Below are 12,758 nucleotides of genomic sequence, written 5' to 3' on the forward strand. Positions count from 1 at the left end.
TGAAAACCTTAAAAACCTACTTTGAAACTGCATATTCAGTATATTCGCAGCTACTCTCCATGTCTGGAGGCCTTTTCCTCTCCGCAGTCTGAGGACGCGCCGTGTCCTCGTGACAGGGGACCTACTCATCATGCTGTGATTTTGTTTTATGGTGATTAATGTTCGGTTCATATAATGGCGAGGGCCAAGTTAATTGCAAATTAAACTTGATAGTCTAATACGAACATGCGTTCTAAACACTCGCAGTGGCCTCCAATTACACACAATAATTGGCTCTTATCGACAGACATTTATGCGCCGACAAGCATTATCGACATGTGGGCCTGTTACATAAGAGCGAAGCTTACGTAACAGGGATTTGGATGTACCGACGATCACTGAACAGTTTTAATATGGTGGAGCTACTTTTTCTTTTGAAATCATCATATCTTTTATTTCTGGGAGAACACGTTTTTGTTGACGAGGAAGCGTTTTTATAGCGAGGGACTTTGTGCTTTGCTAATGTCAGATATTATTAGGATGTTATAGTAAGGGAGATTATATTTGGGGAGACAGGAAATGCACACAGAATTCTGGTGGGAAACGTCACTTACAAGCCCAAGAAGAAGGTATTGTAGTGGCATTAATACGGATATTATGGAAATATGCTGTGAGGATTGGAGGTTGTGTTTCAGGATAGTGTCCGGTGGCGGTCTGCAGTATTTTTGGCGTTGCGCCTGTGGATTCTACTACTAGCGTTGCTTAGAAATGTTTTGAACATATTCACAATGTGGACCTACTGCCATAATATGGCTATTAATTATACCTGAAAATGTAGTTGTTCTGGGTTTTGACGCCTTGTAGACGCAAAGGTAGATACAAAGTTTGGAGAAACATTCTGTCTCCATTGTCAGTGCTAAAGTGGCGATTGCTTATACAGAGTGAAAGTATGGGAGGCTGAGGAGTGGGCCACTAGCCTTACCTTCCTCCAACCGTGTATAAATCCCTCCACTTCCCAGCATCGCCCTTTAGCCCTAAGGCTGCAGATATTATATATCTCCAAAATGCTGGTATCTACTTACGAGTCTAGAAGGCGTCAAAACCCGGAAGTCTAAGGGGTTTGTAAAGTTTGTACACGTATTACTCCAATGGAAAGGTACAAAAATAGTTGTGAACTCTGTATCTTTCTTTAATTACATCCGTTACGAAAGAATTTATTTTTCAAACTGATCTGCATAAAATAGGCTTATTAATATTCTTCAGTAGGTATACAATTTTTCGTGTTATCCCGTTTCTAATTCTTATAATGCGTGTACACACCGGGGATTTGCAGATTTATCAAATGATCGCTTTGTTAGTGTCCGATGTTTTAACACAATTATAGGCCTCCAGGGTGGTTTACGGATACTTATGTAGTTTAAAGTGTTTAGTACCAATACATGTTTCCGGTGTTGTTTTCAAAATATCTCTCGTTTAACACCAGTGATTCACCGTTTATGATCAGAAACGCTATTTATCGAGGGGTTTATGCATTGCAGAAATGTGGCTTCGTTTCTAGACTGCATTTTAATTTGACGATGCCTGTCTTCTGGGTTGTCTTATAGTCTGATAGACGTTTACCGACTTTTCAGAGATGCTTGCTGCCTTCATTATCAGATTCTTCAGTTGTCAAACAACGTTGTATTTCGGACCTTATTTCTTTCTTAATTTTATTAGCGTTTTTTATTTTTTCCTGTAATTTCTTCCTTTGTAACTATTACTTTTTGTGTAAATTGACACATATTATGGTTAGTGTGGTGTAATTGAAACAGGGTATCAATCTCCTAATGTTCGCCAAGAAGACAAGACTGATCATCAGTATGGCGACACGATGTACCTCCAACCCGGATAGCAAGGAAAGCGATACGTGTCGGACAGCTGTCGAAAGTTCCAAAGTCAGTAACAAATCCCACCTTCAGATGCAAAGTGGCACAACAACCAATTTTCGGAGTGAAGAAAGCTGCACGCAGCTTTTACAGGATGTTGTGGGACGTAATGTGGTAAATCACGGACTGTTCCTCAATCTTCGAATTTAGTTTTTGAATTAGGAAATGGAAATTTCTTAGTTGAATCGATGAATCGCCCTGATGACGGAGGCAGTACGACCTCTGAAACGTTGGTAAACATCTAACAGACTACATAGCGCAACAACCCAGAAGACAGAAATGTTCAATCTTCTGATTTCATAAAGTGAGTATAATTTCTAGACATACAACATGTTACTGCATGCTAACAGTTACGCGTAAATAGGTGCAGTGTTGTCTAGAAGTAGGCAGGTGTTTATTTAGTGTGGTATCACAAGAAACTCCTTGAGGTTTCGTATCAGTTTTGCCTGCCCGCCATCAACCTGGGAGTGTCGTCGTAGAGAGAAGTTAATAAAGAAGACTGACTGAGTCTTTGCGAACTGCGGAAGACAGGATCCGCTTTGGTTAGCCTGTACTAATGAAATTCACATTGTGCCTGGAGACAGACTATATTGCCTTGTTTCCAGGATTCTCTGACTGACAAAGTCTGTCTGTCGACCACTTCTTTTTTTCCAAGTTCCCAATTTCAAGCAGAAATCAGTTTTCCTCCCTGCTCTGTTCTCTTTGCTCCCTCATTTAGCTGATGAAGATAGTGGGGGTTCTTCGTTAATTGAAAAATATGAAAGCTCTTTCTTCTCGTCTGTCTTCGGCTCCTTCTTGAACCTGTTTATAAGAGAGCGGGACATCAAGTATTCCAGTACTGGCGCTGTTTCCTGTGTAAACGTTCGTGGACATATGCTGTTGTTGCCGGCAGTGCTCTAACTCTTTTTCATGTAGCTCCATAAATAGCCTCGTTATCGGCTGTCCTCTAGTCAGGCCATCTCACGCTTTCCACCCACAGATCTGTCTCCCGACTGAACTTATTACTGCATAAGCATCGTTTTGTTTGAAGCAGGAGTTCATTTACGCCCGAACTCCCTGCTTAGTCATTATTAGTAATTAATGACTTATTAACTAAGTAACTACATGAAGCAGAGTCCTTTTGGAGAAGGTGGTAGTCGCTCAGGTAGTCAAGATATTTTCCGCCTTTTATATGAAACTCGAAGTTTTGTTGGACCGTGTTCGCAAGAAGTGGACCACATCCTGAGATAGATGAATGCAGTCTACATTTTTGATAATTATGTTACCATCCAGCGCAGTATGATCTATCAAAGTTGAAAGGAATTTGCATTTCTTGCTACCAATGTCGCCACCGTCAACTTAATTTCAGTTTTTTTACATCACACAAACGGTGCACTCGTACAGTCACATGTGACGGATATAGGCTATTATATCAGGCGAAGATAAATACAGAGTGATAGAAAAGTTACGCAGACCGTGTTTTATTTGTTAAAAAATAAATTAAACCGAAGTTTAACAAAATCAGTGTTATGTTAAGTGTTGGAAATATCAGCCGCGTTCATCGATGTGTGAATTCTGTTCTTTCTCATGTTTGATTCAATCCGGCGAACAGTTTCTGTCACGGAAACGGTTCACCAGACGAGATATTGTCGATTTCTTTGGCACAGGAGAGTCGGGAACTGTTTCCCTAAACTCATTCTGGGAAGTAAGAACGAGATGCCAGTAGTTTTCGACAACGAACACTCGTTGCACGTGAGAGAAAGACGTCTTCGCGCGTTGACTGTTGGAATACAGGCAACGGACTGGCGCGAGCAGGTTACAGTATTATGTGATCTGCATGGAACCTTGTGTAATGAAAGCGATATTCTTTATTAATTAATCCAATATAACTGTATTGAATTACAATCATCAATATATACTATGTTATTTCAACAGTTTCTTATACAACTTTTGTTAACACTTCAAGTTGTTTTGCAAGTGTTTAGTATGGTCGCCCCTGGTTATGGGTAGACATTCTAATTAACTGTATAGCTCAGATAGATGTCAATTTCTTGGACAAACTGTAGGACGAATTAAAAATATTTTGACCTAGGATAGAGAGTAGTAGAAGGCTGGAGAAAATTTCATGAAGAGCTTCACGAACCATTCTGTGAAGTTCATGAGTTGTTTAGTGTGAAGTGATAATGAATTTTGTGTTGGATGGGATTTGGAAGGAAGCTATCGTGTCCTTGTTTATGTTACAGTTGTAGTAGTTAGTTTGTCAGATAGGACGTAAGGACTCGAATATGCGACATTCTCAGTGCGAAAGGGCGCTGGCTGACCCGTCATCCACGATGCTTGGATCTCTGTCATGCAGATATTGGATTGTACTGGGTATTTTTGTTGTTGCACGTCCCTGCTTGTTTTCCTATTCAATTACGTTAATTGGAATATTCCTCGCCCCTCCCCACGAGGTTGCAGGAAAAAGCTCTGGTGCGAGTTTGAATTAGTTTTGTCTTGTAGTACAGCAAGACAATGCACGATGGAGATTTGGAAGGCCGCGGTCGAAAGGACGCGAAGGATTTCTTTAACTGGCGGTGAGGTGGGGAATGCGCAAGGCCTGATGAGGCAGCAGGAACGGTCGCAGCAAATTAGAAAGTTCTCTTCGAGACCAGAGTTGCCCGTAAGGAAACTTCGAAACTGAGAATAGTTTAACAACGAATTGTCTTCTGTAGATGATCTTGAGCTGGTGAAAAGCAGATGGACGATGGACGTGGTTTATTGTAATGTGCTATCCCAGTGTGGCGTGGCTGTTGAGGAAGCATAAAAAATGAGAGTGATTTGTTTAACAACGCATGTTTTCAAGATGGCTGTCTTGTGGGAAACTGCGCCGTGTAATCTCGTGAAGGTTGATCGAACAGGTGCTTCCGGTCTCTGTCATCAGGGCGATGAGTTTACTCAGCCTTGTGATGGAGGTTGTGAGCACCTCCGAAACGTCGTCTTCTAGGAGACATCTTCATATTCGCCGCCGTGAGAACCAGAAATATCACAACACATTCTTTTGCGTTGGCGGCTGATGTGATGATTTGTTAGGCACGAGACGGTATCTGATGATAAAGATGTGCGGAGACTGCAAAAATAATTGATCAAAAATGATGTAAAAATAAAAACCGACTGGTTGTCTGCTGTAAAATATTGTTATAATTCGCGCAATCAAAAGAAGCATCTGCGCGCTATTTTATTTTATTTCTTTACTGTAATACGGTCAATTAAAATTTTGACTCTCGGAAGAGCGTGAAACATAGCGCCTTGAGATTTGTCAGTACTGTACAATTTTTGCCTCCTTTTGTTTTAATTTCCGCACAGTTCACTGCGTGGGCCCAATTCGCGTGTACTCTACTGGAGTACACCTTTCCAGACTTGTTAAATATAACTGCGTCCTTAGAAAGGGTAATATGATATTGATCAGGCAGCCTGTGTTAAAATAGAGTTGTGTGCTTGCACCTTAGTTTCCTGGGCTCCTGCTGTGCATAAAAGCAAGCAAGTCACGTCTCACTTCTTGTGAGGAGTTATATACGTCTTTCGTTTACAGCATCGGGAGTGATGGGTCGTGGAGCATAATTACTGGATAACTGTAGTTGCTGATAAAGAGTGTTTACAACACAGATAGTTCAGTCGTCAGGTATCACAGGGGTCTATGCAATAAAGGCAGGGAGTTGTATGAACTGTCCAACTGAATTTAAAAAAAGTTTCTGCACACCGCAGTATCCAGTGAACTGATCGCTGGCAGAGAAACGTTCTGTGCAGTTGAAGCGTGCTGAAACACGTAAAGCGAATAGCAGCAGGGCCAATAGGCTATTTTAATTGCGCAACTGACCGTTTTTTGCTTTGAATCCCGTAGAAAATACTCACTCAGTATCCTGAGTTCAACGTTCACCCCTCGAGCGTAAAATATTGTACGAGAATGAATCTTGAAGGAGGAAAACAACGTTCATTCAACTCTAAACTGGTCACTTTACTGACTGGCAGCTCCGTGGTGTTACGCACAAAATTTTACGTACAAAATTGGTTAGAGTTAAGCAGAAAGATGGCGGTCATTTGCGTTGTAGCGCCGTGTAGTCTGGCGGATGTTTACCAACGCTTCAGAAGTCGCTGCTGCCTCCATCATCAGGGCCATGAGTGCACTCATCGCCCTGAAACTTTGGTAAACTTCTGCCAGACTTCACGGCGCTTCAACCCAGAAGACGGCCGCCTTCAGAAGCTTCTGAGAGTTACGTGGACCTCGGAATACTATATAGTAAGAGGATCGAATGGAAACCGAATTGATACTGAAACACCTTAATGTTTAAGTTGCAGTGCAATACTGGGTTTAGTGCATTAATGCGTAAATGCGAGGTTTAGTGACTTTTTCATCACAATTTACTCTACGTAACACCACAGAATTTGTATAAAGTAGCGTATGGTGGGATAGACTCGTATTCAGCGCTGGCAGGAAACTTTCCTCCATAGATTGTGTGAAATTAAGTAATGTGCCAAGAACAAAAGTAATTGGTGTGTCTGATTGACATATTTCTTTTGAAGCGTCGGAATGGTTAAGCTTTTACAGCCATTATTGCAGCTGAATTTATATAGTTGAAACACGTTATCCAAGAAAAAGTTCGCGAAACATTATAGTGCAACCACGTGACAGTAATTATGCACACTAGGGACTCTGATGCCTGAAGGGAGGGGCTTAGAAGTTAAGTCACCTATAATTATACACAGTGGCGAAATACGACATTTATAGGGCAAACTATATGAGAAATTAAGCGTGACAAACGATGCTAAGTAGCTGTGAGCATTCCTATATCTGCGATACACTGACCCAAGTCGGAGGAACTGCGGCCCAGTTCCGAAATAAATGCTTCACATAAATATTCTGTGGGGGTACTTCGGGGCTAGCGGCATCCTAGTAGTTAACATGCGTGAACGAGATCCCATGTAAGTCGGCAGATGTGAAACTGGCAGGATACAGTAGTTCCTCAACAACAAACTCTTTTGTGTGGACAGTAGACCAGAAGATGTTGACTTGCTCGCTCGCGTGTGTGTGTATGTACGTACGTATGTGTGTATGTATGGCATGCATGTATGTGCAGATCTATGTATATACGTGTGTTTAGGACGCATGCATGTGTGCGTGCGTGTACGCAACGTTTAACTATATTTATATAATTTTTCATAATTTATTTTTTAATTTATGTAATCGAGGGAACCGACCACTGTGGAGACCTAGATGTAGATGGCAGGATAAAATCAGGCGGGATCTGTGGGAGATACGAGTTGAAAGACACTGGATTTTGTTGGCACAGGGCAGGGTGCGATGGAGGGCTTTGGTTAATTCGGTGATGAACCTTCGAGGTCCGTACGCCGTCTAGTTAGTTAGTTATTTTATTTAATCCTGAGTTTGTAATTTGCATTAGCAGTCATATAACATTTAAAACGTTAATAATACGTCAGTAACGCGTATTAAAGAACATGTGTGTGTGACAAAATATTAAGAATAAAAAAGTGCTTTCCTTAATTGCATATGCAAAGGACTTTTTATAAATAAGCCACATACGAGGTTTCTAATGAATAGTGGAAAATCAATTAAATCTTTTGCTCGGGGCTCAAACACAGAAACTCTGCTTATACTTTGTGAAGCAATATTTTGGCTCACCGTGTGGATGGCGGTGTCTGCAGCAGCAGACTTCCTTGCTATGTATCTTTTCACAACAAGGCTGCTAAGTTTCTTTGGATGCAAATTATTTAATTAATTTTATGCAAATTGTTCAACACATGACAGCGCCTGGCGTCGCGACGCATGCGTTGTGACGTCACAGCAGCAGCTCTAGCAGGCGGGTGGCAGTAGTCGTGAGCTGTTCGCTGGTACTGAAGGGTCTGGGGCTCTGGTGCGCTGTTCTGTTCCAGGTAAACTCTGCACCATGCTAACTGTGTACTGTAGCTCTGGTACAGCACTTGTCTGCGGCTTTGTCTTCATGCACGAAAGAGACTGTTAGTTCTAAATTTGTTAGGTATTGTAGTACGCATATACGTGGTCCAGTATTTTATTTCCAAAGAACATATTTAAACACACGAACCTTAATACGGTTTGTGGATGATAGCTGAAACGCCAACTTCATTTAATCCTTGCCTACATGCATGTAAGACTCCAACATTTAATTTTAACAGGGTTGGTGATAGATGGTGTTTTGCTTTTGACGACAAAGGTTTGCTAAGCATTTTTTTTAGGTTAAGAAGAAATGAGATTTGATGTTTCGTACGACACTGAAAATGGATTGTGGTCTTCTGGCTTATGTACCCCGCAGATGGAAAAGATACATTCCTCCGAATGTTATCCACCTACAAGACTGCACGATGTCATAACTCAGAAGATCAAAATCCAAATTGTTACCGTTTTGAAAACTTAAAATCAGTTTTTCTTAACGTCCAAGTCCCTACCAAGCTTACAATTGAAATTCTATAAAATAAATGTTTACTGTAATTTCTTTACAAGTTCGGATTGAGAACTAAAATTACGCTAAATTGAAGTGTATTGATAGGCATATATGAAAGAATGCTTATAAATAAATAATTTTTTATTATAAAATTAGCTGGTATTTGAAAAGCTGCTCCACGACTTTTCCAGAGTTCTTTTTGTCAGAAAGTAAATTTCACTCACAGGCCTGTTGTTCTAGAACTTAATCATCCTTACATGTTTGTGACAGACTTACACAGGTGGAAATTATTATTATCCTTTCAGTTACAGTCATTTTACTACCAGTTCATGTAGACATTCCGACATTTCTCATTATGACAAGCAGCTACTAAGATAAATTATCATTTCCTTGCCTTTGCGCCGAGGAAGCAATCGGACCACGAAAGAATCATGTGCCCATTAAAAATTATAAAACAAATTCTCTACGGGCGATTACAACATGTTGAATGTTTGTGCGGGTCAAAATTTAAAGCAGTGTATCTGTTCTGTGTATTTCAGGTTCATTGTATTCGCTAGCTTTCAGTTCACACTGAAATTAGTGAGCTTTCAGGTTCTCGCGGCGGCTAGTACGAACGTGCTTGCCTTCTGGGCTATTGCGCCGTGTAGTCGGGTAGATATTTAAGGTTGAGGCCTAAGGCCTTATCTCCCCGGAGGCAGCAGGCACCCCTGAACGTCTGTAAACTTCTGCCAGACCACACGGCGAGACAACCCAGAAGGCAGCCATATTCAGACTCTGTTTTATTCCTTCAATGTGAGAGAAATTAGGTAAAATCTAAATCTAAATGTTTATTTTAATTTTTACGTTTTTAGGTAGCATGCAGAAAGACAAAAGAGTCTGAACTGTATAGTGGCATATTTAAACGTGCCAGATGGTCCAAAGATTGACCCACTCTCTTTGTATTATGATTCTGTTTTGCATTATGCTGGCGATGCGTACATAACTTCGTTTTCTCTACGTTTACTTCTGGATCAGTGTAACAACCAACGTCTAGTAGAGCTTCGTTGGTTTTTTAAAGACACCTATGGTTTCTCCCATTATAAGTTTTGTTTAAACACATTTTAATTAGCCTAACTAGTTTCGTGGGCGTACCGATTTCAATGAGAATGTTGTATCCCAAGAAAGAGGCTAGTTCTGAAATACAATTTAATTTGAGATCAGAGCAGTACTTTTTTCCAGATATCTTGGGGTATGGCATGGAAAGTGTTACAGTATAATGTTAAAATAAAAATTCGTCGATGAAACATTTAGTGAAGTTAAGGGAGACATGTTTAAATCAAGTGTTTTATAGTATATATGAGATTTATGTACTACATGGAAATGGAATCGGAAGCCACAGGGAGAAGTGATTTCACAATTTACTGAACCATTCTGACTTGAGGGAAGCATCTAGCAAACTTTTGTAACTTTTTACCTCCCTATCAAATTTGACAACTTCCAGTATAAGTTTTTTAAACCGGAGGTAGCTTACAACAAACTGGCATCAATTTCTTGGCAGTTTCTTACGGGAACATATTTTATTTAATGGGGAACCCTTTTTCTTTTCGTTTAATGAAGTTTTCAATGGCAGAGAGTTATTTTCTCTATTTTAAAACTTCTTATTATCCTACAAGAATGAAAATGCAGTGCAGTGCAGACTCATCAGATTGGTTGGTAGAGAACTCGTAGGTTGTTGAGGATCGAATGTAGATTTAACTGTGTATGATTTGAGGTTTTCACAGCGGTGAGTATGAAGATTTCTGTCTTCTGGGTTGTTGCGCTGTGTAATCTGGTAGATGTTTACCAACTTTTCAGAGGTCATACTGCCTCCATCATCAGGGCGATGAATCGCAACAACCCAGAAGACAGAAATCTAGATGTAACTGGCTCTTGAGAACCTGAAATCCTGCCAAGTGTGGAAATGTTCCTCTACACTAAGATTTCAGGAATTGTGTTCAAGAAATGGAATTAAGTAAGCCCATTATTTTCTGTTATTTTGGCGCTATTGTAGAATTGAGACACCTTCTATTAAAACAAACTTTAATCGAAGGCTCGTCACTGCAGGGTGATAAACAGTGTCACTTGCCACAGTGAACCCGTCTTCAATAACGGGGACCGGATAGGAGAAGAGGCGAGTCGGATGTGACCCACACTTCTAATTTATCACCTCGGGTCTGGGATAGAAACGTGAACTTCAAAAGGACCTTCAATTTCAGCGTATATTGTTTCCTGTCAGGTCGTATTGAATGGTGTTATTGTGATTACAGCCTTCAGGCTCTCAAGTAAAGTGGAAACTTGATCACTCGATATTATTACAATTAAGGAATTTACTCCCTCAAATACCACTGAAAGAGCATTTTAACGTAACAGTGGTTGTAGTTTGAGAACTTGTGATAGAAAAAAGCCTATATTTTGACGGAAAGGTAGGTTTTAACTTTCTCCTATTGTTATCGTATAGAGGGAATTAAAGTTACAAACGTGTTCGTTTATGATGGAAAGGTGGCTGTGTTTTGACGGAGAAGTAAATTTTAAGCTTTTGCTACAGTAATCACAAAAATGCCAACATTTTGACTTACAGTTCAGTTGCCACGTCCATGACAGAAATGTATTTGGAATAATTTCTACCTCTGTTTGTGCGTCAGTATTTATGATGGTATCTGCGTTTGTGTCGCCTTGTAATTGATCCTTTACAGAAGTCTGAAAAACCAAGGAGACGAAGTTTCTATTGAAGACAGCTGCCATAAAACATATACACAAACACGATTTAAAATCTTTTACTCATGCAACAGAATTCACTTCTTTATAGCCTCGTGCTAGCCACTTAGGGTGGAGCGTTCATGTTATCTGCGTCAACCCTGTTAACACTTTATGAAACAAACGTAAAAATAAGTAAATACAAATATTTTTACACTTTCATGGTTCATTGGTAAACAGTACACTAGAACACTTCAGACACGACCAGATAAAATGAATCGTTAGCCAGCTCTAGCCAACCATGCGCTCGCCGCTAGTGTAAGCCACAACAAGATAGCTAACGATGCATTTTATCTGATAGATTCTGCTGTATTCCAATTTGTTGAGTGTCATTGAACCACGAAAATAAAACAGAAGTCTTTATTCGATCTTCGAAGTGTTAGCCCAGCCAACATGGTTAACATGTACGATTTGAGGTTTTCACAGCGGTGAGTATGAAGATTTCTCTCTTCTGGGTTGTTGCGCTGTGTAGTCTGGTCGATGTTTACCAACGTTTCAGAGCTCATACTGCCTCCGTCATCAGGGCGCTTTATCGCCCTATGAGCAGGTACAGGTAAATATAGTTTTAAAGTCTGCACAGAATTGAAGTGCTTTCAGTGTTGGACTTCTGTGAACATGATTAAACTTCGGACTACATAAACGCAGACTACTACCGTATTTACAAGCTCTTTCCAAGCCCTTGAAAATTCCTAGGCGTTGCGCAGAACGTAGTTGTGTGTCTACCCTCGCTGCTGACTCAAAAATTCGTTCTGCTCACTCAACTCCTAGGATTTATAGGCGCCTGGGAAGGAAACATTTAAATGAGGAGTAGGGATGGGTACAGCGAGCTGCCAGCGGCTCTGGCAGTATTGTGATTTGCATTTGATTGCAATGGAATATCCTATATGCAGTGTATAGGTTAAAGTACTAGTCCATCATAGAACAGAAGTAATTAATTGAAGAGGGATTGCTTCCGTGCTCCGTAGTTCTTCCTTAGTTGTGTCGTTTGCAGAAAGTTTGAGCTTTCTCGTCGTGAATATGAAATTACCAGTTACTGTACTTTATTTGAAGATACTAACAGAAACTTGTAACGTTCTTCAGTATAGATCTAGCTACATTCTGCAAGGCACTCCTTGACCTGGTACAGAAATTTCTTGCTTTTATGGAGCACCACAGTTTTGACATCGTATTTACAATATCCCACCAGCTATGTTCACCTACTTAGAATCAATCCAAACTTTCACCTAGATGCACGATGCTTTCTCTGTGAACTATTTTAATATTCTTTTTCGTATCTGTTCCAAGATTTCCCTGGAGATACATTTCTTGTGGTTTTCCCGTAAAATAAGGTAAGCCTGTTTGTAAGTCAATTGTCCTATTGCTTGCTGCGTACTTGTGTAATCTCATTGGTAATGTGCCAACGTAAACTCCCACCCATTTAATAGACAACATTGTTCCTCGTGTTTAACAGAACACCACGCAGTGGAGACGTATTGTAGAATGGAGGTATAGATCCAGCCATTCTTAACGTCGTCTCTAGATGGTTAAAGGAGGCAGATTCATGCTCCGGCCTCTCAACGTCTGAGGAAAGAACCTCCATATTCTTTTGATGGGAGACTGGGTGCCTCAGGACCGGCGTGGACGTTGTGAGATTTCTGTCGTCCAGTAC

The 12,758-nt window shown here is 40.5% G+C and overlaps 1 protein-coding gene across 4 annotated transcripts in view; it reads left to right on the forward strand.

Moving 5' to 3' along the window:
- Positions 1-12,758, forward strand: part of LOC110829355 (thrombospondin type-1 domain-containing protein 7B) — a 157,626-nt gene that overhangs the window by 31,617 nt on the left and 113,251 nt on the right. For 3 of the 4 annotated variants that reach the window (XM_087343740.1, XM_087343720.1, XM_087343736.1), the window contains exon 1: positions 7,735-7,811. The exons of the other annotated variant lie outside the window; for it this stretch is intronic. The gene's annotated coding sequence lies outside the window, so the exon portion shown is untranslated. Of the gene's footprint in view, positions 1-7,734; positions 7,812-12,758 lie in introns of those variants that run through there. 4 annotated transcript variants of the gene reach the window in all.

This window comes from Zootermopsis nevadensis, unplaced genomic scaffold (assembly GCF_977971745.1).
Source record: "Zootermopsis nevadensis isolate Lab colony 2312 unplaced genomic scaffold, Znev_1.0 Znev_ptg000001l, whole genome shotgun sequence".
Taxonomy (NCBI): Eukaryota; Metazoa; Arthropoda; class Insecta; order Blattodea; family Termopsidae; genus Zootermopsis; species Zootermopsis nevadensis.